Consider the following 22,824-nt stretch of genomic DNA (forward strand, 5'->3'; position numbering starts at 1 on the left):
TAAATTCTTCTCTTTTTTCAGTAAAACAATAGGTATTGTAAATGGATTCTTAGTTTCAAATTCACTTCTTTCTCTCTGTACATCCATACTTGTTAAATTTTTGTTGAATGCATGACTTCACACTCTAATCTGATTACAAAAACCAGCCCTAATAATGGAATCCATGTTTGTCTATGATAAATAAAGTACAATACATAGGTGCACCTGGGTGGCTCAGTTGGTTAAGCGTCCAACTTTGGCTCAGGTCATGATCTCATAGTGTGCGGTTCAAGCCCCACGTCAGGCTCTGTGCTGACAGCTCAGAGCTTGGAGCCTGGTTCAGTTTCTGTGTCTCCCTCTCTGTCTGTCCCTCCCCTGCTTGAGCTCTGTCTCTCTGTCTCTCTCTCAAAAATAAATAAGTTTGTTCCTCTTATTTAAACCTCTTATTAAACCTTTTGTATAGTTTAATTCACCCTTTAGTAGACTTAGACCAATTTTAGGCTGATAGTGTGTGATCATGGGTAAATTTAGCTCGATAATGTGCACATTTATGAAGAGACAATATGCTCCCCCATGAGAAAAGTAAAATGATAGTGTGTTAAATGAAACAGCATGATTTTGTACTCTGTTTTATTTCATTCACCTTGAGTTGTTAATCTCATTTATAAACAACAGAGAAACAACATGTCGTGGGAAGGCATGAGCAGTAAACCATCTTTTCTGCGTCTCTCGCTTTTCTTCGCGTTTTCCCATTTCTGCCCCTCTGGCAACCACAGCCCCACTGCCCGGTGCTCAGGTCCAGGTGTAGGAAGAGCAGCTCTGACCACACAGCTGGAAAGAACGAGGTCAGCGTCAGAACACCCCCAATACCCAGAGACGTTCAGGCAACAAGCGGGGTCTGGGACCTGCCTCACATAACCGGCCTTCATGTTTCTGCTGCCCAAAGCCTATGCCTTCTATGTTTTCCTCTGTGATCACCAGAAGAGTCCTACTTAGGAAAATCGGCTGATAGAAAAGGCCTTGTTCTCTTGGGTAGTTGAGTTTTCCTGGGACCCTTTCTCCTGATTCAGGAGTAAAGAGCAGCATCCAAATACACCTTATGTCTCACACACATTGACTTTTGTTCCCTTACAGTCTGTGAGCTACACAGCACCTTATAAATGTTAGCAGCAACTTCACTTTTCCAAGAGGTATTTAACCTTGTTTTTTAACACAAGCAAAGATTCTCTCATAAATCAAAAACTCATTCCACTGACAACTGGATAGCACTTACGAGAAAACACTAACGGAGGAAGTTTCTCATGGTACTGTATGTTGTTGCAAGTGAAAAATTTGAATGAGTGAGGATGTCAGACTTGTACTCAGAGCAACCAGAAATCTGGTGGAGGGGATACATTGAGCCCCTGGGGAAAACGGAGAGAAGTAACAGAAAACATCCTCTCAGCAGCCCTCAGCTCAGTGAGGAGCACAACATCACAATGTTCCTAAGAAACATGACTTTTCCAGTAATTTTAGAAGTAGTAATGTTCCTATTATGTTCCAGGGAGAAAAGGTTGATCCCACACATATTTTAGTGAGCAGTGAGGCTTTGGGTATCACAACTAATTCAAATACGTGGAGAGATGAGGAAGAAGTCTTCCCTACTACTAAATTACATTCTTCCAAATTCATTCTGACTTCACTTCAGAGTATTGTATTTGCTAGGTGGCTCTCCCACGTCAGCCTGCATCATCAGGGTTATCTGGAGGGCTTGTTCCAACAGAGCAATGAACCCTAAGCCCAGAGTTTCTGATTCACTAGGAGTGGGATGGGGCCTGAGAATTTACATTCCTAGCAGGTGCCCAGGAGATGCTGCTGCTGATGGTCCAGGGACCTTGCTTTGGGAATTTCAGGAGGCTTAAATAAGACTACTGTATTTATGACATCACTCTCTAAAATTGATGATTTGTTTGTGATGAGAAGTTACCAGTTAAATGGAAAAGAAAAATGTCTCCTCTGATGGCCTGACGATGGTAAGAGAAATTTATATTAGGCGATTTAAAAATTCATTCTTTCAAAATACAAGATGCTGTCGGGAATCCTGTAATTGGTCAGCTGCTGGGACAGTGGTAAAATGCCTAGTGCTAACCCCAGGTACCAGGTCAGCTTACAGTGTCATGAGCTTCACATTGGAAAGACCCTGAGTGGGTAACCAGCCAGTGTCACTTGTGCCATTCCCAAAGCAGAGACTATCTGAATAGGAGCGACGAGGAGTATGAAGTGAAGAAGATGAACTGAAGGAGCCTGAACTGAAGAACTGAAGATGAGGGAGAAGCAGGGCTGTGAGAGAATCTTGGAAAAGCAACGTCTCACCTGTGGTCCACCAACACCACCCTCCACCCCCACCTGCTCCAGACCACGAGAGAAATCTTGGCTTACTTCTGAAAATAACCTTTCCACTCTTGGGTTTGTGGCGGTTGTCTTTCCTTTCCTAACAGTGGAAACTTCCTGCTGCTGTTTTTGACTAAACAACAACACCATCAGAGCCACATAAAAGTGATATGTTTCATCTGGTTTTATTTAAAGAGGATTCGTGTTATAACATTCCTGGAGGGGAGTTTGACCGTATAAGTCAAAAGCTTTCTAAAAAGCATATTCTTTTTGACCCAGAAAATCCATTCTTGGAATTTATTCTGAGGAAATCAACATGAATGTATCTTCAAACATGTAGCAACTTGGATATTTGTCAGAGAAGTGTTTACTTTTAAAACAATGGAGAAACCTAAGTGTCTAATGATTTAATCTTTAAAGATTGCTGGTACATTAATATTGGCATTTAAATATTGTAGAAGAATTTTTAATTAGAAAAATATTTAAGAGAGAGTGTTACATTTTAAAACACAAATTTAAATAGTATGCTCTAAATTATTAATTTTTTAAAAATGTGATAGGGACATGTGAAAGTCCATAAGCATCCAGTCTCTACTTAGACACTAAAAATTTTTTAACACTTTTTTTACTTGTCCACATTTTTAACACTTACTTGCATTAAGTTTTACGTGAAGAAAAACAAAAATTTTTTTTTGCAGTGCCAAATTTAAAAATTTATTATAAAGTCACAGACTCAAGAGTCTGTGGAATTTGCCTAAAGATAAATATGCAAATCAACAAAGCAGAATTCAGAATCTAGGAAAAATTGTTACCGGGTCATGATCTTATGGTTGGTGGGCTCGAGCCCTGCATTGGACTCTGTGCTGACAGCTCAGAGCCTGGAGCCTGCTTTGGATTCTGTGTCTCCCTCTCTCTCTGCCCCTCTCCCATTCATGCTCTGTCACTCTCTCTCTCAAAAATAAATAAACATTTAAAAAAACTTTAATAAATAAAGAAATAAAGAAAGAAATAAATAAAGTTAATTTTATTTTCACATATAAATTAATTATTTGGGCCAGGTTAATGTCAGGATGGTAACTCTGTTCACAAACAACAGGAAAAAAAAACCCAAATTGATCAGTGGAAATACTCAACAAGACAATTTAACTCCATTTAACAAACAAAAGCTTTTTTTTTTCCCCGTGAAAATATCCAGGGGTGAATAGGAGGTGACCAATCTTTAAAGAGAGTCACATCAGGGGCACCTGGGTGGCTCAGTTGGTTGAGCGTCTGACTCTTGGCTTCAGCTCAGTCATGATCTCGCAGTTCGGTTCGTGGGATCGAGCCCCTTGTGGGGCTCTGCGCCGACATTGCAGAGCCTGCTTGGGATACCCTCTCCCTCTCTCTGCCCCTCCCCTGCTCGTGCATGTGCGCTTTCTCTCTCTCTCTCTCTCAAAATAAATAAATAAATAATAAAACATTTAAAATAAAAAGATAAAGACAGTCACATCACTTTATTGAACGAAACTCTTGACTATTAGGATTCTGCCAGATACGTTTTCTTCTCACTAAAAATAAATGAACAAAATATGTGGGATTGTGTTTATTTGGTGTCCAGTGGACAATGCTTCTGCTCATAAGAAGGCAAATATTCCAATACCTACAAATTAAAGAATATAAACCTAATTTCCTTTCATTGCCGTGTCCTCAAACGTTGTACATGAAGGCCTGGCTGGCACCACCGTTTGCAGCATGGGAATAGAACCCGCCCAGGAGCATGGAGGCATGTCCCCTCTGGCTTGGAGCGTCAGGGCTGGCCCAAGGCTCTGACCAGGACACAGAGCTTAAACTACTGCAAATTCTTCGTGATTTAAGATGACCTCAGAACTGGATCCTACCATCTGAGTTCTGTTTACAGTTTCCGTAACTGCTCTGTGGTTGTGTGATTACTCAGACAGCCCAAGATTCTCAGACACCTCAACTATAATTGTTTCAGAGAGATGATTCGAAAAGTTTGAAAAAGGTGATCTCTAAAGCGAAAGATTACCTCTGGCTCTGCCATCTTTATTCTAGGCACTCCTTGGTGCTCGCTAAGTATTCTTCACTTTACAAAAACGCCACAGACATGAAATAATTACACAAATAATGCACATTATTCTAGTAGGCCTTTTTAAAAATATAAACTGGAAACAATTATAAAGCTATTTATAAAAACTCACTATTGGAAATGGAATTTTCTGTTTGTTCTGAACTAAGCATTGAAAGACAACTTCCTATTAAGAAATCAAAGACTAAGGAAATGCCTACAAGCATTAATGACAGTTTTCCATCTATTTTTAAATTAAGTTCATTAGTGACTTATTTTAAATATTTCATTGTAGACTATATTTAATTTTTATGTTTGTATGTAACTGAGTTTAATCCTCATTTTTGAGCACTCAAATGAATTCATATCCTTGATTTAGTTTTAAAAAAAAAGAGCATCACTTCTGAAGTTTCGGGGTCCTGTTTGCTTAACTATTACCTTGAGTACCACTCAAGTATTCATGAAGCTTTTACATTTCCACAATCCATTCACATAATTTATTCTTGTGAGCGTCAAATCACATAATTTTGCACAGGCAAAAAACATAATTATTTTTATTTTTTGAAGTCGAGGAATGTAAAAGAAAACTAATTATAGTTTACCACTTAGTCACTGAGTTGTTTTTTTAAGTAAAAGTTCTCATTTAAACCTCACTGATACTGGCATTCTCTAGATGAGGAACATTCTCTAGATGAGGAAACAGAAACCCAAGAATTCTGAAATAAACAATAATAATGGGTTTGGGGTAATAATTGGTTAAATATATAAAAACATCTATATTTTATGACTTCATTTATTTGGGTATTTCTAAATTTCAATTTAAAAGATATTATAACTCCTTTAGATATTTGAAAGTTTTCCACTTAATATTCTGAAAACAAATATCCTTATCTTCAAGGCAATTCAAGCATGTCTTTGTACCTTGCAATCTAAGGATTCTTAAATCATTTATTAAAATAGTCAACATGAGAAATTGCAGTATTCAAGGCACCACGTATTTGCAAACATCGATAAAATAAGGTTCTCCAAAAGTCAATTTTGTTAGGCAGATTAATTCTTCCTTCTCACCCTTCATTTCTCTTATTCATTTACCCATCCATCCATTCGCCCATCCATCTGTCCATCCCTCCCTCCCTCCCTCCCTCCCTATTATGGGCAGTGACTGCACCATGGGTTGAGATGACAGAGAACCCCCTGCCTCCCAGGAGCAGGGGAGAATCAGAGAAAAGTGACATAATTTGAAAAAAAAAAAAAATGACATTATAGAATGTGACCAAAGAGCTTAGGGCCTACAGAAAGAAGAGACTATAAATATTTATATTTTTAGTGTACCTTTGCCAGTCCTTTGTCATTTTTTAGTTTGACATTTGAATAATGTCTAAAATACCTGATAAAAGCATCAATAGTCCCATTGTGAATTTTAGCTGCACAAAGCAGCGGTTTTTAGTGTTTTCCACAAGTGAGTTCCATGTAATGTGAAACTGTTCGATATGAAGCCAGAAAAAGAAATGGAATTGGTATTTTACTTTTTTTAATGTTTATTTTTGAGAGAAAGAGTGTGAACTGGGGAGGGGCAGAGAGAGAGGGAGACCCAGAACCCGAAGCAGGCGGCAGGCTCCAGGCTCTAAGCTGTCAGCCCAGAGCCTGGCGCTGGGCTTGAACTCATGAACCATAAGATCATGACCTGAGCTGAAGTTGGACGCTCAACCCCCTGAGACACCCAGGTGCCCCTGGAATTGATATTTTTAAAGAACATATGCAAAATTTACCCAAATAGGAAACCCACAGTGATGGAAGTTTTCACAACCAATGATAGGACCAGGACACAAGAATGTAATGTTTGCCTCAAAAATTCAAAACCTGCGCTATCTTAATTTTTCTGTGGTGTATATAAAGAATAGGATACAGAGGGGCACCTGGGTGGCTCAGTCCGTGAAGCGTCCCACTCTTGATTTTGGCCGAGGTCATGATATCACGGTTTGTGAGTTCAAGCGCCACGCCAGGCTCTGTGCTGACAGGGTGGAGCCTGCTTGGGATTCTCTGTCTCCCTCTCTGCCCCTCCCCTGCTCATGTGCACGGTCTCTCTCTCTCAAAATAAATAAACTTAAAAAAAAGAATTTAAAAAAATAAAATAAAGACAATAAAGGACTTATTGTGGACCCTGTAATTTCCAGGTGTATATGCTTGTGGTGCTTCTGACCTGGAAGAGATCCCAATGACACGATCCTCCTGCACTAATTCCTGAACAAAACTGGGGCCTTGGGTGAAACAGAAGCGGCAGTTTTGAGACGTTAGTTGCTATGATCGGCCTGCAGAAAGAGCAGAGGCCAGCAGTCTTTGGAATTCAGGTAAGTCCTGGGGAACTGGACTCCAGGAGGAAGACGGTGCCACCCGTCAGTGCACCTACATCTCCGCCCGTGGGCGCGCCCTCCTTGCGGGACCCTCCCCACTCCTGGGACACCTGACTCTCCACCTTCGAGGGTCCGCTGGATCCACAGCCCCTGCTGCCCCCGCGTCAGCTGATCTGGAGGGTCAGGGTGGGGGTCGGGGTGATGGTGAAGAGCAGATCCTGCACCCACCCGCCTGCATCTGCGTCCACACCTGCCGCTCACTCGGGAGGTGCAGGAATTTAGGTGAGGAAACAGTCTGCCCTGATGAGAATTCCAAGGCACACACAGCATGACAGATCGGTTCCACACACGCTTCAACGGTTCATTTGGTTGTCTGAGCTGTGGATAGATTTCGTGTCCGGCAACCCTGTGGGGCAGAGGAGGGACGTTGTTAGAGACTACCGACAGCTCCATGTGTAAATTCAGATGCGGGTTTGGGGTGATGCTCCCATATGACGATGATGAGGCCCCCAGGGTGACTTGAAGGATCAGCTGATTCTGACTCATATTACTGCATTCTTTCTCTTATAACATATTGGTAAAGAAGGAGAGAAGTTATTTGGCTTTGGTTGTTTCGTGGGGGTTTTTTGAGTATAGTTGCCACAATGTCATGGCAGTTTCAGGTGCATGACGCAACGACCTGGCCAGTCCGTCCACCATGCTGTGCTTGCTACACATGTCCCCACCTGTGACCATCCCAACTCTTACCATATGAAATGTGTCCCCCGTGCTGTGCCTCTTATTCCTATGATCTACTTCCATAACTGGAAGCCTGTGTCCCCCACCCGAAACCCTTCACCATTTTGCCCACCCCGCACCCCCTCTGCTCCAGCAGCCACCAGTTTGTTCTCTGTATTTATAGTCTAAAAGTTATTTGAATGGTTTAAGGACAGCCCCCCCCATATGTCAATAAATTGCTTCTCAAAAGCCTTTCAAATACTATTTTAAAAAATCATGAATGTGTCAGATATTCTTAGAAGCAAAGGGAGAGATCTATGAATAAGTTCAGCTGTCCCTAAGGTGAGTAAAATAGACAGACTTGCACATACACTGTAAAAATGTGAACATATCGCCTGGAGAATAGAATCCAAAAGTATAAGGTATACAGCGTGACCCATAATCCTAAAAGCATAAGAGCCCCTGACACAAATGATCTATGGAGTCTCTTCTACTCAAAAATTCTGCTCTTCTATTATTAAATTTCCTAGTAGTAGATAGCTAGATCCTTGTGGCCAAGTGTTTCTTAATTAGCATGGATTGGACTGTAATTACATACTATTTTAAGCTTCAAAAAAAGAATGAAATTAACTTCTATTTTAAGACAATACTAAAATGTTTTTGTCCTTTCTGTCTTTGGATCACTGCATTTTGGAACTGAGAGGACACATGAACTTTATACTACAACAGAGGACTAGCCACAAATGCACTCGTATCGGGAAGGTCATGTTACCCCTTCATCACAGTAAAGCACTTCTCCAACCACAGATATCTGAAGCTGTGCACCAACATTTAGAGAAATGTTCTTCCTCCAGCTTCTCATTCCCATTTATATATGCATACATATATATTATATATTATCATATATGTATATGTACATGTATATGTACATATATGTATATGTACATGTATATGTACATATATGTATATATTATGCCTATATGTATATGTACATATACATATAGGCATCTGGGTGGCTCAGTCAGTTGAGTGTCCAGCTTCAGCTCAGGTCACGATCTCACAGTTTGTGGGTTTGAGCCCCATGTCAGGCTCTGTGCTGACAGCTCAGAGCCTGGAGCCCGCTTCGGATTCTGTGTCTCCCCCTCTCTCTGCCCCTCCCCCACTCACATTCTGTGTGTGTCTCTTTCTCTCACCAAAATAAATAAACATTAAAAAAATTTTTAAATATAGATATATATCAGTTAGAACCCAAACAGAATAAATTCAGTATAGGAACAAGACACAAAACAGGAGAAATCAGAAAGTATCTTCATCTTCTTTGAGCAAACTTCTTAACCTCCCCCAGGGCCTAGGTTTCCTTTGTTACAAAAATTAAAAGGTAGGGAATCCAATCTCCTCCCTTTCCCCCCATCTGCCAAAACCTCACTCAGCCTGGACGTGCCTCCCTCGAATTACTTCTGCCTGCTTGAAAAGACGGTGGAAGAAGACCTGGAAAGGGTGGAATGAGTCCTTTAGAACGCTGTGTTGACTCACGGAGCCACGATTCTCAGATCAGACACAACGATTTTGCCTGTATTCAGAAATGGGAGGTTGAAAGATGCCATGAACATGTGATTTGAAGACCCACAGCTGTTTGGGAGAAAATAGCAACAAGAGACCTTTAGGGATAGATTTAGTGAGATTATTCATTCGTACCCCGTTGTGTACAGAATCAGCATACGAGGTAAAAGGCGGGCTGTCCTGCTCCCCAGAGAGCGGGTGAGTGAAGCACCAGAGCTACAGGGAGAGATTTAAGGGAAATAGTTATGTTGCTGTTTACATAGTTTTTTCTATGTTGTGTGTCAATTAAAATTGTTCAAAGAGGAAAAATAAAACCAACATATTATAACTTAGATTTGAAGATTAATATTTAACTTTTTAATCAAATCTATGTGTTGCCTGCAGCCAGGCTCAACAAACTATAGTTTGTGAGCCAGTAGCTATTTTTGTAAAACGAGTATTTATTGGGGGTGTGGGGAGGGACGTGAGCATCACGCAACATCGACATCCTTCCTCGTCTGGCCTCATCCTGACAATTAAATGTTGTATCAGTAGCTTATGGAAAGGGAGTGTGTTCTACCCCAACCTTTGTACCATTTGACCTTCACCCATCTCGCCCACCCCAGCCCATCTCCAGCAACTCCCAGTCTGTTCTCTTTGTCTCTGAGTTAGAGGCCACACATAAGTAAGATCACGTGGTATTTGTCTTTCTCTATCTGACTTATTTCACTCAGTATGATGCCCTCAAGGTCCATCCAGGTTTTGCCAAATGACAAGATTTTCTTCTTTTTTATGGCTGAATACTATTCCATTGTGTGTATGTATCACATTTACCCAAGAGAAATGAAAACATCTGTCCACAAAAACACAAATCTCAAGTCTATTTATAACTGTTTTCTCCATAAGAGTCAAACAAAATAAAACAGAACAAAGCCAGGAAACAACTCACATATTGTACCAGATGTAGAGTTGGACAGATTTTAATGCATTCATTCCATGGAAAATGGCCCAGCAACAATAATGAACAAACTACGAAAACATAGATGTGTATGAACTTCAAAAACAGCCTATTGGGGCGCCTGTCTAGTTCAGTTGATTGAATGTCCAGCTCTTGGTTTCAGCTCAGGTCATGATCCCAGGGTCATGGGATTGAGCCCTTCCTCGGGCTCTGTGCTGAGTGTGGAGCCTGCTTGGGATTCTCTCTTTCTGTATGCCCTTCCCCTGCTCACATACACTCTCTCTCGCTCTCTCAATCTCTAAAATCACACACACACACACACACACACACACACACACACACACACACACACCCCCCGTATCCAACTAAAGACACAGTGCACAAGAGAGACAAGAGGGACCAGGAAGAGGAAAAGAGGGAATTTTATATTGGGTGATGACGTGTCCTCTGCCTTAATTGGAACAGTTTTATTACATGGTTGCTTACATATATCAAAGCACATTAAATTGCACGCTTACAGTTTACATACAATAAGACAACAGATTTTACTTTAAAAAAAAAAAAAAGGAGAAGAAGAGGCCCTCTACACACCAGGTGCTGCAGCCACAAAGAAAGCCCACCCAGCCTCCCTTCCAGAAAGGACTTGCTCCCCACCTGTGAGGAGTGGTCTGCAGACAGGCTCCCAGCTCTCCGCAGCCCAGGCAGGGCCTGAAAGACTGGCTTGCCCCAAGTCCTGTCCCTCCCGGGCATCCTGCAGCCCATGGCTGAGTGGGCCACACTGACAACGGTACTGGTTCCAGCAGTGCCCACGCCCCGCCAGCCTGGGCCTTGCACACGTGTGATGCAAGCCTCACTTCTCCCCAGGCCCAGCGTGGCCTTCTCTCTTGTTCCCTTTCAGGGCATGACCCCTGGCACGTGTCGTCCGCCCTAAACTCCAGCTCCATGCCCACTTCCAGAGAACCCACATGTGACGCCACAGCATCCCGTTCCCACCGAGCTTCCCCGAAGTTTCTTTGGCACATGCCTCAGAACCCTGCCACCAGGACATGCCACCTTAGCTCACTAACAGCCGGCACACTGGAATGTTCCGATCAGCAGGAAGTCATGTGCAGGCAGCAGAACATGGTCGGCATGCTGGAAGTAGGGACCTGGGGGGCAGGAGGCTGCTTGCAAAGGCCGCACAGGCTGCCGGGAGCTCAGTGAGGCCACTTTGGTACCCTGGGTCCCACGCTAACAGGAAGTCATAGGAAACCCCAATGGGGCCTGAAAATATGCCAAAGAGGTGGTAATTGGAACCAGAGACCACAGATTTGTGTGCAAAGGGCTGCTCAGAGAATTATGCCAAGAATTACCATGCTTTTTAATAATAGTTTATAATTATTACATAACTTCACTAAAATAATTAAAATAACGTCAATCAATTCTACACTAACACTTCTAAACAACTGTTCAGCTAGTAGATGTATACCAGTCATTTTATCCCTTCATTCGTTCAGCAAATATGTACTGAACACCTACCATCCAGGCACATACAGCCCACGATTTATAAGTACATTCAAGCTGCAGGTCAAGTTTCCACAGCGTGCTCTGCAGTTACTGGATATTTCTACCACCTGACACATCTGTGCGGAGAAAAACTCCAGGTGTGCATTATGGTGTGACAACCTGCTGGTGCCCGAGTCTGGACATCCATGACCGCTGAGCTGAGGGTTCCTGCCACCGGTCCCTGCTTTGTTTTCCCGGGCCTTTTTCAGTTTCTTTCTTTGTCTTCCTGAGGCACAGTCGGGTTATGTCACACGAGTTTCAGGCACACACAGCTCCACACGTTGTGCCCTGCTCACACGGCCTGTCACTGACATAAGGCTACTCGGACCACTACCACACAGCACTGGTGTCCTCCCCGTGAGGTCACGTTTCATCCCCGTGACTTGTTCTCCCATCACTGGCAGCCTGTGTCTCCCCCTTCCCTCCACCCATTCTGCCCATCCCCCTACCTCTCCCCTCTGGCTACCATCAGTTTGTTCTCTGTATTTATGGGTCTGTTTCTGTTTATTTGTTTGCTTGTTCATTTTCTGTTTTTTACATTCCACATGTAAGTGAAATAATATGATATTTGCCTTTCTCTGACTTGGCTCACTTAGCATAATACCTTCCAAGTCCATCCATGTTGTCACTAATGGCAAGACCTCATTCTTTTTTGTGGCTGAGTAGTGTTCCTGTGTGTGTGTGTGCCATATCTTCTTCATCCGTTCATCTATCAGTGGGCACTTAGGTTTCTTCCATGTCTTGGCTGTTGTAAATAATGCTGCAATGAACATAAGGGTGCATGCATCTTTTTGAATTAATGTTTTCATATTCTTTGGGTAAATGCACAGTGGTGGAATTACTGGATAATATGGTACTTCTCTTTTTAATTTTTTAAGGAAACTACATACTGTTTTCCACAGTGGCTCTGCCAGTTTACACTCCCACCAACAGTGCACAGGTTCCTTTTTCTCCACATCCTTGCCAGCACTCATTGTTTCTTGTCTTTTGGGCTGTAGCCTTTCTGACAGATATTCAGGTACTATCTCATTGTGATTTTGATTTGCATTTCCCTGATGATGAGTGATGTTGAGCATATTTTCATGTGTCTGTTGGCCATCTGTGTATTTTGTTTAGAAAAATGTCTATTCAGGTCCTCTGCCCAGTTTTTAATAAGATTGTCTGGGTTTTTTTGATGTTGAGTTGTAGAAGTTCTTTATATATTTTGGATATTAACCCCTTATTAGATATATCATTTGCAAATATTTTCTCCCATTCAATAGGTTGCTTTTTTGTTTTGTGGATGATTTCCTGCACTGTACAAAGGGTTTTTATATTCATGTCATCCCAATAGATTATTTTTGCTTTTGTTTCTCTTGCAGTAAGAGACATATTTAGGGGCGCCTGGGTGGCTCGGTCAGTTAAGCATCCGACTTCAGCTCAGGTCGTGATCTCACAGCTCATGGGTTCCAGTCCCACATCAGGCTCTGTACTGACAGCTCAGAGCCTGGAGCCTGCTTCAGATGCTGTGTCTCCCTCACACTCTGCCCTTCCCCCACTCGAGCTCTGTCTCTGTCTCTCTCTGTCAAAAATAAAATAAAACATTAAAAATTTTTAAAAAGGAGACATACCTAGAAATATGTTTCTTTGGCCAATGTCAAAGAAATTATTGCCTGTGTTCTTGTCTGGGATATTTATGGTCTCAGGTCTAACTTTAGGTCTTTAATCCATTTTGAGTTTATTTTTGTGTATGGTGTAAGAAGGTGGTCCAGTTTCGTTCTTTTGCATGCTGCTGTCCAGTTTTCCCACACATTTTGTTGAAGAGACTGTCTTTTCCCCATTAGATATTCTTGCCTTCTTTTTCATAGATTAATTGACCATCTAAGCATGGGTTTATTTCTGGGCTATCTATCTTGTTCCATTGATCTATATATCTGTGTTTGTGCCAGCACTGTACTATAGCTTTTCATAGCTTGAAATTTGGGACTGAGATACCTCCCAAGATTTTTCTCAAGATTACCTTGGCTATTCAAAGTCTTTTATGGTTCCTTACAAATTTTAGTATTATTTTTTCTAGCTCTGTGAAAAATGCTATTGGTATTTTGACAGGGATTGCATTGAATCTGTAGATTGCTTGGGGTAATATGGACATTTTGACAATATTAATTTTTCCACTCCATGGGCATGGCAATGGTATATGTCTCCATTTTTTTCATCTTTAATTTCTTTCATTAAAGTTTTATACTTTTCAGAATACAGACCATTTACCTTCTTGGTTAAATTTATTCCTAGGTATTTTATTCTTTTTGGTACAATTATGGGATTGTATTCTTAATTTCTCTTTCTGCTACTTTGTTATTATTATATTGAAACATGGGGCGCCTGGGTGGCGCAGTCGGTTAAGCGTCCGACTTCAGCCAGGTCACAATCTTGTACTCCGTGAGTTCGAGCCCCGCGTCAGGCTCTGGGCTGTTGGCTCAGAGCCTGGAGCCTGTTTCCGATTCTGTGTCTCCCTCTCTCTCTGCCCCTCCCCTGTTCATGCTCTGTCTCTCTCTGTCCCAAAAATAAATAAATGTTGAAAAAAAAATTAAAAAAAAAAAAGGAAAAAAAAAAAAAAGAAACTCAACATATTTCTGTATGTTAATTTTGTATCCTGCAAGTTTAGTGCATTATTCATTAGTTCTAATAGTTTTTTAGTGTGTTTTTTAGGTTTTCTATGTGTTTTATCATGTCATCTGCCAATAGTGACAGTTTAAATTCTTCCTAACCAATTTTGTTGCCTTTTATTTCTTTTGCTTGCCTGATTGCTGAGACTAGGACTTCAATACAGGTGGTGAGAGCAGACATCCTTGTCTTAATCGTGGTATCAGAGGAAAAGCTCTCAGCTTTTTCCCACTAAGTATGATGTTAGTTGTGGGTTTGTGATATATGGCCTTTATTATGTTGAGATCTGTTTCCTCTAAGCCCACTTTGTTGAGAACTTCTTTCATAAATGGATGTTGAATTTTGTCAAATGCTTTTCCTGGATCTATCAAAATGATCATATGGTTTTTATCCTTCATTTTGTTAATGTGATGTATCACGTTGATTGGTTTGCAAATATTGAACCATCTTGTACCCTGGAACAACTCCCTCTTGATTGAGATGACTGATTCTTTTAATGTATTGTTGGATTCAGTTTGCTAATATTTTGTTGAGGAGTTTCGCATTTATGCTCATCAGGGATATTGGCCTATAGTTTTCTTTTTTATGTAATGTCTATCTGATTTTGAAGTCAGGGTATTACTGGCCTTGTAGAATGAATTTGAAAGCTTTCCTCCCTCTTCTACTTTCTAGAAGAGTTTGAGAAGAATAGGTATTAACTTCTTTAAATGTTTAGTAAAATCTATCTGGTCCTAGACTTTTGTTTGTTGGAAGAGTTTTTTGATTACTGATTTCAGGGCACCTTTTGAAATAACTGCTTAGCACTGAGCCTGTGAAAAGGTAGTGTCCTCTGCCCAACCACCTTATAAGTAAGAGGTACTTGCTACCCTGCTTTCTACCATCTCCTGACCCATGGCCTGGAACAGAGGACTGCTGTCCCCCAGATCATTCCCGAAGTTCCCCTCCCCCATATCTAAGATCTATAAATAACAAATCTTGTGACTTTATTTCTTTGGTGTGGGAGTATTGCTTCTCAACAGATCTGTCTGTACTACCTATGCTATACATCATGGAATGGAGGCACATTTAACTAGTACAGATTATATCATTAGCCACTCCTTTGTGGAATTGTTATACTAAGACCTTATTCTTGACACACTAAAATATATCTTTGTGAATGATTTGTGTGAGCACTCAAGTACATTCAGGTGAGATGAGTACCACGTAATAAACTATTCAACACCAAGAAGCAAACAGCAGGGAAAAGAATTATTCAAACACATACTTTGAAAATTAAAGGTACATTCATTATTACAACAAAGGAGAGCAGAAATGCCTCTGCATCTGTTGGGTCCTCTAGGAAGCAGATGCCCAGAAGGAGGTGGAGGAGGAGGTGGTGGAGGCGTCTACGAAAAATAAATGGAAAAGGGAGCAGGAGCAGACTGTGATGCTAGCATTTGGACTCGTGAAAAGAAAGGGAGAAGCCAGGCGGATTGAGCAGAGAGGCCCTAGCCGGAGGTGCACCTATGCAAAACTCTCACTTGGCCCCCTTTGAGCTCTGGAGCAAAGATGGCTGGTAGAAGAGTCCCGTGTTGGGCAGAAAGGGTACTGTTATTCCCGCGGGGCTCAGCCAGTGCCTGAGCTGCCTGGGAAGAGGGGGTGGTTGCCATCCAGATGCTGTGATGCATCCAGAAGGTGCTGCCAGTGAAGACCGTCAGCTACCTGCACTCCTCACAGCTGGTCAGCAGGTTTCTTCTTAAAGGAATATCTAAGCCACGGAACTCCGTGGCTGCCACCATTTGCTCTATTCATGGGGCAACTGATAAATGGGAGTCACGCCATCCATCCCTGTCCCCATGACCACTCCACTCCAGTACAGAGGGACCAATGGCAAGGCGAGCTAATGTCGACTGATCAAAACATTTTATCTGTGTTGTTATTCAGTGTCTTTTCCACGGTGGGCACTTGTTTTCTGGGGGACATTACCCGTGATGTAAAACCCTTCACACTTCAGCTCTACTCCCACACGTCCCTTCACAAGCCTCTCACAAGCTTTCTTGTGTTCAGTCTTTCAGCTGTTTCCCTTTCTGGCTTCTGACCAACCAGCCAGACCACTCACCACTACCTGAGAGGATGTATGTGTTTTTATGCATGTGTGCATGCACACACATACACACACACACACTTGCACTCATACACACCCTCCTTTTCTCACCTCAGGCCCCTTATTCTACACAATAGCAACAATCAAGTCCAGTACTCAAAACTCCACGATTAGGAAAATTTTCCCTACCACGGTCTTGCAGATCCACACTTAAGTAAGGCTACAGTGTACCAGGTATTCATTTTTGGATCTCACTCATATACCAACCCAAGCAGTCCATAAACCAGCTCTTTTAGCTTGCGTATGTGACTCCCCTGGTGGCCATAGGTGCAAGCTGACGAATGATGCTAATACCAACCTTGAAAGTGGCAAGGGGGTCTGGGATACTGTTGGTTTGCAAACTGGCCCCCATGCTTGGAGGGCAAGGAGAGACCAAAGAAAGAGGCAGGCCACTCCAGATTGATAAGCGGCAGTTTTAACAACCAAGGGAGCTTGCATACAAGCCTTGTCTTGGGCAGCTGCAAAATGAGTAACTCTCCACACCTACACATCTTAATGGTTTGTATAGAGGTCTTGAATGAGTTCAGTCATGTATTCAGTCCCAGAAATCTCAACACATTGCTATCTCAAATCTGAGTCCTTGAAAATGGCTCCCACTGTGGAAACAGTGGGCAGGATGTACATTCCAAGGATAGGAGCAGGGGTGAGGATCCTCTGATTGCCAGGTTCAGCTTCCAGGTCAACCGGTGGTCATGTCCTCTCGGTGACCTCCAAAAACTACTTGCTCTTGCAACTGACTCATGTGCTCTGGTTCAGCTGAGGCTCAATCCCAGACGTGCCATTTCCATCTTAGGATGGAAATCAATCTTATGACTTGCTGCATCTAAGAGAATCAGATTATAATGGCTACTTCTGGAAGTATGGTCATTTGGTGAAAACAGGCAAGTGTTTCTACTTTGCCAAGGTCTAGTAACACAACACACCAGGATCTGTCTCTTGGAAGGCATAAACATCTCTGCTACAGAAGGCATGGTTCTGCCATGGAAACCCAGGGGCTTGCATTTAATTCTCCCACTGGGGTTTGCCATAAACTGCACACTACCTCTCTCCCCACAGCTGGCATCTCCACATCATCCCGTCAGCCAAATAGCCTGGAAGCGCGAATTGCACTACAGCCCAGTCCTTATGCAGAAACTCTTCCTGCCTGGGCGCTACTCAAATCTGTCAGCCTTCTGGACGATGCAGCATATGGTCTAGAATACAAGTCTTAGGTACAGAATGTGCTGCTTTCAAAGCCCAGAGAGACCTAAGAGATACTGTGCTTCTTTCTTTGTAGTAGAGGATGCAAGATGGAGCAAATTATCTTTCACTCGAGTAGCTGTCCCAGCCTGACTCTGACCACTGGACCTCTAAGAGATTTCCCTGCCTGGCAGGTTCCTGAGTCTTTGAAAGGTTTGTCTCCCATGCTCTGGAATGAAAGTGTCTTACCATGGTCTCCTGCTAGCCACGTCTTGTTTGTCTGACTTAATCAAGATGTCATCAATGTGATGTTCTGTGGGATGTTCAGATGGTTCAGATCTCTTCTGACTGTATTTTGACAGAGAGCCCTAGAGCAAAACTGTCATGTGCATTTCTGCCTGTTCCATGGGAATGCCAATAGTTTCTAATACTTTTTTTTTTTCTGCTTGGAGCAGCAAAGAAAGCATTAGCCAAGGGTCATCTGGGAGCTCAGTTGGTTGAGCGTCCGACTTCGGCTCAGGTCATGATCTCATGGTTCATGAGTTTGAGCCCCACGTTGGGCTCTGTGCTGACAGCTCAGAGCCTGAAGCCTGCTTCAGATTCTGTGTCTCTCTCTCTGCCACTTCCCTGTTCACACTCTGTCTCTCTCTGTCTCTCAAAAATAAATAAAAACATTAAAAAAAGAAAAAGAAAGGAAGAAAAGAAAGTATTTGCCAAATCACTGTGTGTATACCATGTGCCCGAGATCTTATTAACATGCTCTACCAATGAATCCATACCCAGCACAGCAGCCTCAATAGAGGCTAATACTTAGGAGAGCTTGTGTAATCTCTCTGCAGGACAGAGACAGGTGAAATAAACAGATGGGTGATGGGGACCACCACCCATGCTTCCTTATGATCCTTAAGGGTGGGGCTAATGTCTGTCCCATCTCTTGAGATGTGAGATATAACACTTTTTTTTAATTCATTACTATCTTGGCAGAACATAGAGGGTAGGAAGGAATGCATGCCCTTTTAGAGGCCTCCCCCACCACAGGCCGAGGCCTACTATGCTAGCTACTCCAACTGCTACGTATGTCAATCCCTTTCGTGTGTTCCTGAGCCAAAGAAATGATCACCAGTCCCCCAAGTCCTGGGCTCAGTAGACCCACTCTAAGCTGAAACCTGGCTACTACTTCACTCATTACCCAGTAGGAAGCCACAGAGAAACTTCTGGTCTATGAGTATAAACGTCAACTCTCAACTCCTATGTCGAATAGTCCTCAGAACATCCGTGCACCAGCACCCAAGTAAATAGACATAGGTCCCTTTGAGGAAAGATCAGAAGAATCATCATAGTGTAAATTCCTTATGGCATCAGGATCCTTTCTCCAGAACTAGGATTGCCATATTAAGTAATAAAAATATAAGGACCTAATTAAACTTGAGTTTTAGATAAACAATTAAAAAAAAAACTTAGCATAAGTATGTCCCAAGTATTGCCTGGGATATACTTACATTAAAACATCATTCGTTGTTTATCTGAAATTCGAACTTAACTGGGTATCCAGTATTTTAGCTGGCAATGGTTCACTGCCCACCTCGTCAGTGTACAGGTTCCAGGTGTGAGAACCGGATTGAGTCCAAATGCAGAGGAAGATACTGTTATTGGTGGTAGTGGGGTGGGGGCAGACCTCAGTCTCCTGCCCGTGTATTCTTGCCTTTCTCTGCATTTAGCATATGGGGCACAACTCTATGCCCCTGGGGACCACAGTTCCCTCAAGGCCAAGCCGTGTTGGTGATTGCCTTTGCAACCTTGCTGACCTCACAAGTAATCGTGGCCCCTGGCTTCTGGAAGTTCAACATCATCGACAGCTAGTGGTCATACGACCTCATCCCTGCTGCCATGAGCAGGCCCAGCTCTCCGGCCCTACTGTCAGTCCTGGCTTGGAGGGGGGCCACGTCAACACCCTGACTGGCCCACCACTGATGGCAAACCCATCCCTCAGGCCCTCCCAGTGAAACGATACAATTACCTATTGGCTCATCTGGCCTCACATAGCACACCCTTCAGCATGCCCCTTTTCCTGCATCTCTTAATACTTTCCTACAGTCTGACCACGAAAGACTGGACTTGATGTCCTCTCATAAAGTTGAGTGAGTGCATGCATATATTTGCACTCCAGAGTTAGAGCAGGTTACCAGCGGCTGGCACCGAGTGATGAGATTATAGGAGACTTTTTTCTTTATGCTTTTACATATTTTCTAAGCTCTTTTTTTCAGAATAACGAAAACAATTTTTAAAAATAAAAGTGATGACAAAATCAAGCACATTGGAAAGGATCCAGAATCTCCTGGAGCAGCAGTAACCATTTCCTTCCAATTTAGGTTTTGGGCTGTGCGGAGACTGGGGCACTGCCATGTCCGGGGCCGTTTGATGGGCCTAAGTAAGGTAGATGTCAAAAAAAACAACACAATCATTTGTGCCACTGTTGCATAGGAGCTTAAAAAACTAAAAGCCCACCGACTGAGGTAATATTTTTTAAATTAGAGCCAGATTATAGTTTTCAGAAAATTCAATCCACTTTCATTCGTATCTGGAATTATGTCATGCCTTCTCCCGCTGTGATAGAACTGAATGGATTTGGACCGTGTGGGTATTAAGTAGAGCTTTTTCAGTTTTTCGCATTCTGAACAAATTCTCTATTATTGATTGATCTTAAGAGCAGCTCTAATTTCATGATTTGAAAATGTACTGGTGGGCACAAGTATTTACTACGCTTTTCTTAAAACAGGGCATTTAATGGACTCACAAAACTGAGCCACAAAAGATGACATCTGCACCCACCTCCCACACCAAACATCAGCAGAAAGTCTTTTCCTGGCCACTCACCTTTATTTTATAATGTGCCCAAGCTACCAGAAAATTGCACTTCAAGAGCCAGAAGGAAAGGAGGGGATGTGGGCCAGAATTATAGGTAACCAGGGGATTCTGTGTGCTTCTCCTGAGACATTCCTCCTAAGAGTTTGCAACGAAGATGCTGAGTACGCAGACCATCACTTCAGCCTTCACCACATAATGACATGGCGTGATCAGGTGTATCATTAGGGCATGCTACAAAATGTTGTTTCTTCCTGCCTCATTCTGGTTTCCCCAAACCTGAATCAGTAATTCCAGTGGGTCAGTTCTCCCCAGAATAGAAGTATCTCCAGAACCTGCTGGAGATTACTGCGATTCCCGCCACATCACTGCGATTACTGCAGTAAGATTTTGGAGCGGGACCGTCTTGGGTTCAAGTCTTGGCTCCCATGTGTGACTTTTGACAAGAGGCTTAATGTCTTTGAGCCTAGATTTCATTATTTATAAAGTGAGAATATCTACCACATGGCACATTTATAAAGATAAAAGATCATGTATGTACTTCGCATTATAAGTAATACAAAGTAAATGCTCAACAAAATGATGATTAGCCTGTGTTTTATACCTTAATATCTGCTCCAACCTCGATTATATGACATCCTCCTGATGGGACTGTCTCCTCCCTTCCCTCTTCAGGCCAGCATCTCCTTGCTTTTGCCACAGCCCCTGTGTTAAAAATCTTCATCATCATCACACATTTTCCCTGCTGAAAAGTTGCATCACGATGCTTACTGAACAACTCTCAAATCCTTGTCTCGCCATGAAAGTTCTCTGTGCCTTGACTCTTGTTCCCTTTCACTTGTGTCTTTCACTGACAGCAACATATGGACACGTGCCGCGTGCCGGGTGTGGTGGACGTAGTGTGAGCAAGACCGCATCCCTGCATCCATGTGGCACATGTAACCAGCTGCAGTCACTACCCAGAGCTCACTGCCCCCCGGGAACACCTCACTCACTTACCTCATTAATGAAGGCATGAATACTCGTGCCTCGAGTAACAAATAAGGGCTGCAACGTAGGCAAAGGTGAGGACAGAGATCCATCTCATTGAAGGGAGCGTTCAGAGGAAAGGAAGACAAATACAAAAATGGGAAATCCAGTCTCTGGTTTTAGCTTTAACACTAATGGGAGTGTGGGGCGAGGTGCTACAGGAGCCAGTGCAGGTATTTACAGCCATGCAAGACTCCCAATCCAGTAGAGGTGGTTAGAGACGCTTCGCAAACAAATTGTCATGAGTGTAGGCCCTGAAAGATGGGTAGGATTTCTACAGCATTCCAACCAGTGGGAAAAGCATCAAACCAGGCCAGTCACCTTGGCAACCAGGTGTCACATTACCATCAGAGAAACTGTGCATGTAATGATCTTAGGATTGCTCAGCTGCAGGCATTCTGGTCATCGAAAAACAGCCGTTCTCAAATGTTGGTGTCCGTCGGCCTCATCTAGACAGCTAATGAATGGCCCAGACTTACTGAAGTAGACCAGTCTTTAGTAAACTTCAGTAAAAATGGGCCTGAGCCTGTTTTTACCAACTTTCCCAGGTGATTTTTGAAACACGTTACATTTGGAGAACCACCGCCTTAAAAACTAAGCCAGTGTTTTTCCAAGTCTGGTCCGTGACCAGCAGCAGCAGCAGCTGGGAGCTGCTTACAAATGCGGGAGCTCAGAATCCACCCCAGACCTACTGAATGAGTATGTGTGTATTAATATTATATCTGGGTGATTCATGTGGACACTTAACTGTGACAGCAACTGATTCAAACAAGTGGCTCTTAACCAGAGTTTCACACTGGAATCACACTGGAAGTTTTAAAATTTACTGATACCTGATGATACCCTCAGATTCTTACCATATTTGTATGGGCGTGGCCTGGACATGGGTGAGTCCAATGGGAAGCAGAGTCTATAACTCACAGCTCGAAGGAATTTCCAGGTGTTCATGATTCTTTGTAAATACACCAAAGTAATATGGGCTCCTTGATATTTTTTCCTTGATAGTTTTTGTTTTTTTGTGTGCATATGTGTATCCAAAAATTGGATTGTACTGCTCACTAATGGAATTTTTTTTCACTTACAATTATATCTGGTTAACTTACATGATGTAATAGTTCATTTATATCTCTGTAAACCTGAAGAAAAATCTGATTCGAGAGAATGATAAAGCAATTATGGTAAAAAATGGCAAGATTTGGAGAAGTTAGTGAAAGGTAAAAGGAAATTCCTTGTACTAATTTTTACACTTATCCCTTGAGTTTGAAACTATTTCAAAATAAAGAAAAAAATCACATATGTAGGACCTCTCTCCTCATTCTTTTTTCTAGCTGCATAGTATTCCTTTTACAGATTATACTGTATTTATTTCATTTAACCAGTATTCTATTGATAGACATTTGTTTTTTTTCCTGTCCCCTATATTACAAAAAATTCTCAAAGTTAA

General features: G+C 42.4%; 1 long non-coding RNA gene across 1 annotated transcript in view; it reads left to right on the top strand.

Moving 5' to 3' along the window:
• LOC121020765 (uncharacterized) overlaps nucleotides 1-22,247 on the top strand; it is a 42,642-nt gene extending 20,395 nt beyond the window's left edge. Inside the window, exons 2-3 of the long non-coding RNA XR_005786272.1 lie at nucleotides 6,589-6,762; nucleotides 20,266-22,247. This is a non-coding gene — a long non-coding RNA (uncharacterized LOC121020765). The remainder of the gene's footprint in view (nucleotides 1-6,588; nucleotides 6,763-20,265) is intronic.
• The last annotated feature ends 577 nt before the right edge of the window (nucleotides 22,248-22,824 follow it).

This window comes from Herpailurus yagouaroundi, unplaced genomic scaffold, assembly GCF_014898765.1.
Source record: "Herpailurus yagouaroundi ecotype Mexico unplaced genomic scaffold, PumYag 251, whole genome shotgun sequence".
Classification (NCBI taxonomy): domain Eukaryota; kingdom Metazoa; phylum Chordata; class Mammalia; order Carnivora; family Felidae; genus Herpailurus; species Herpailurus yagouaroundi.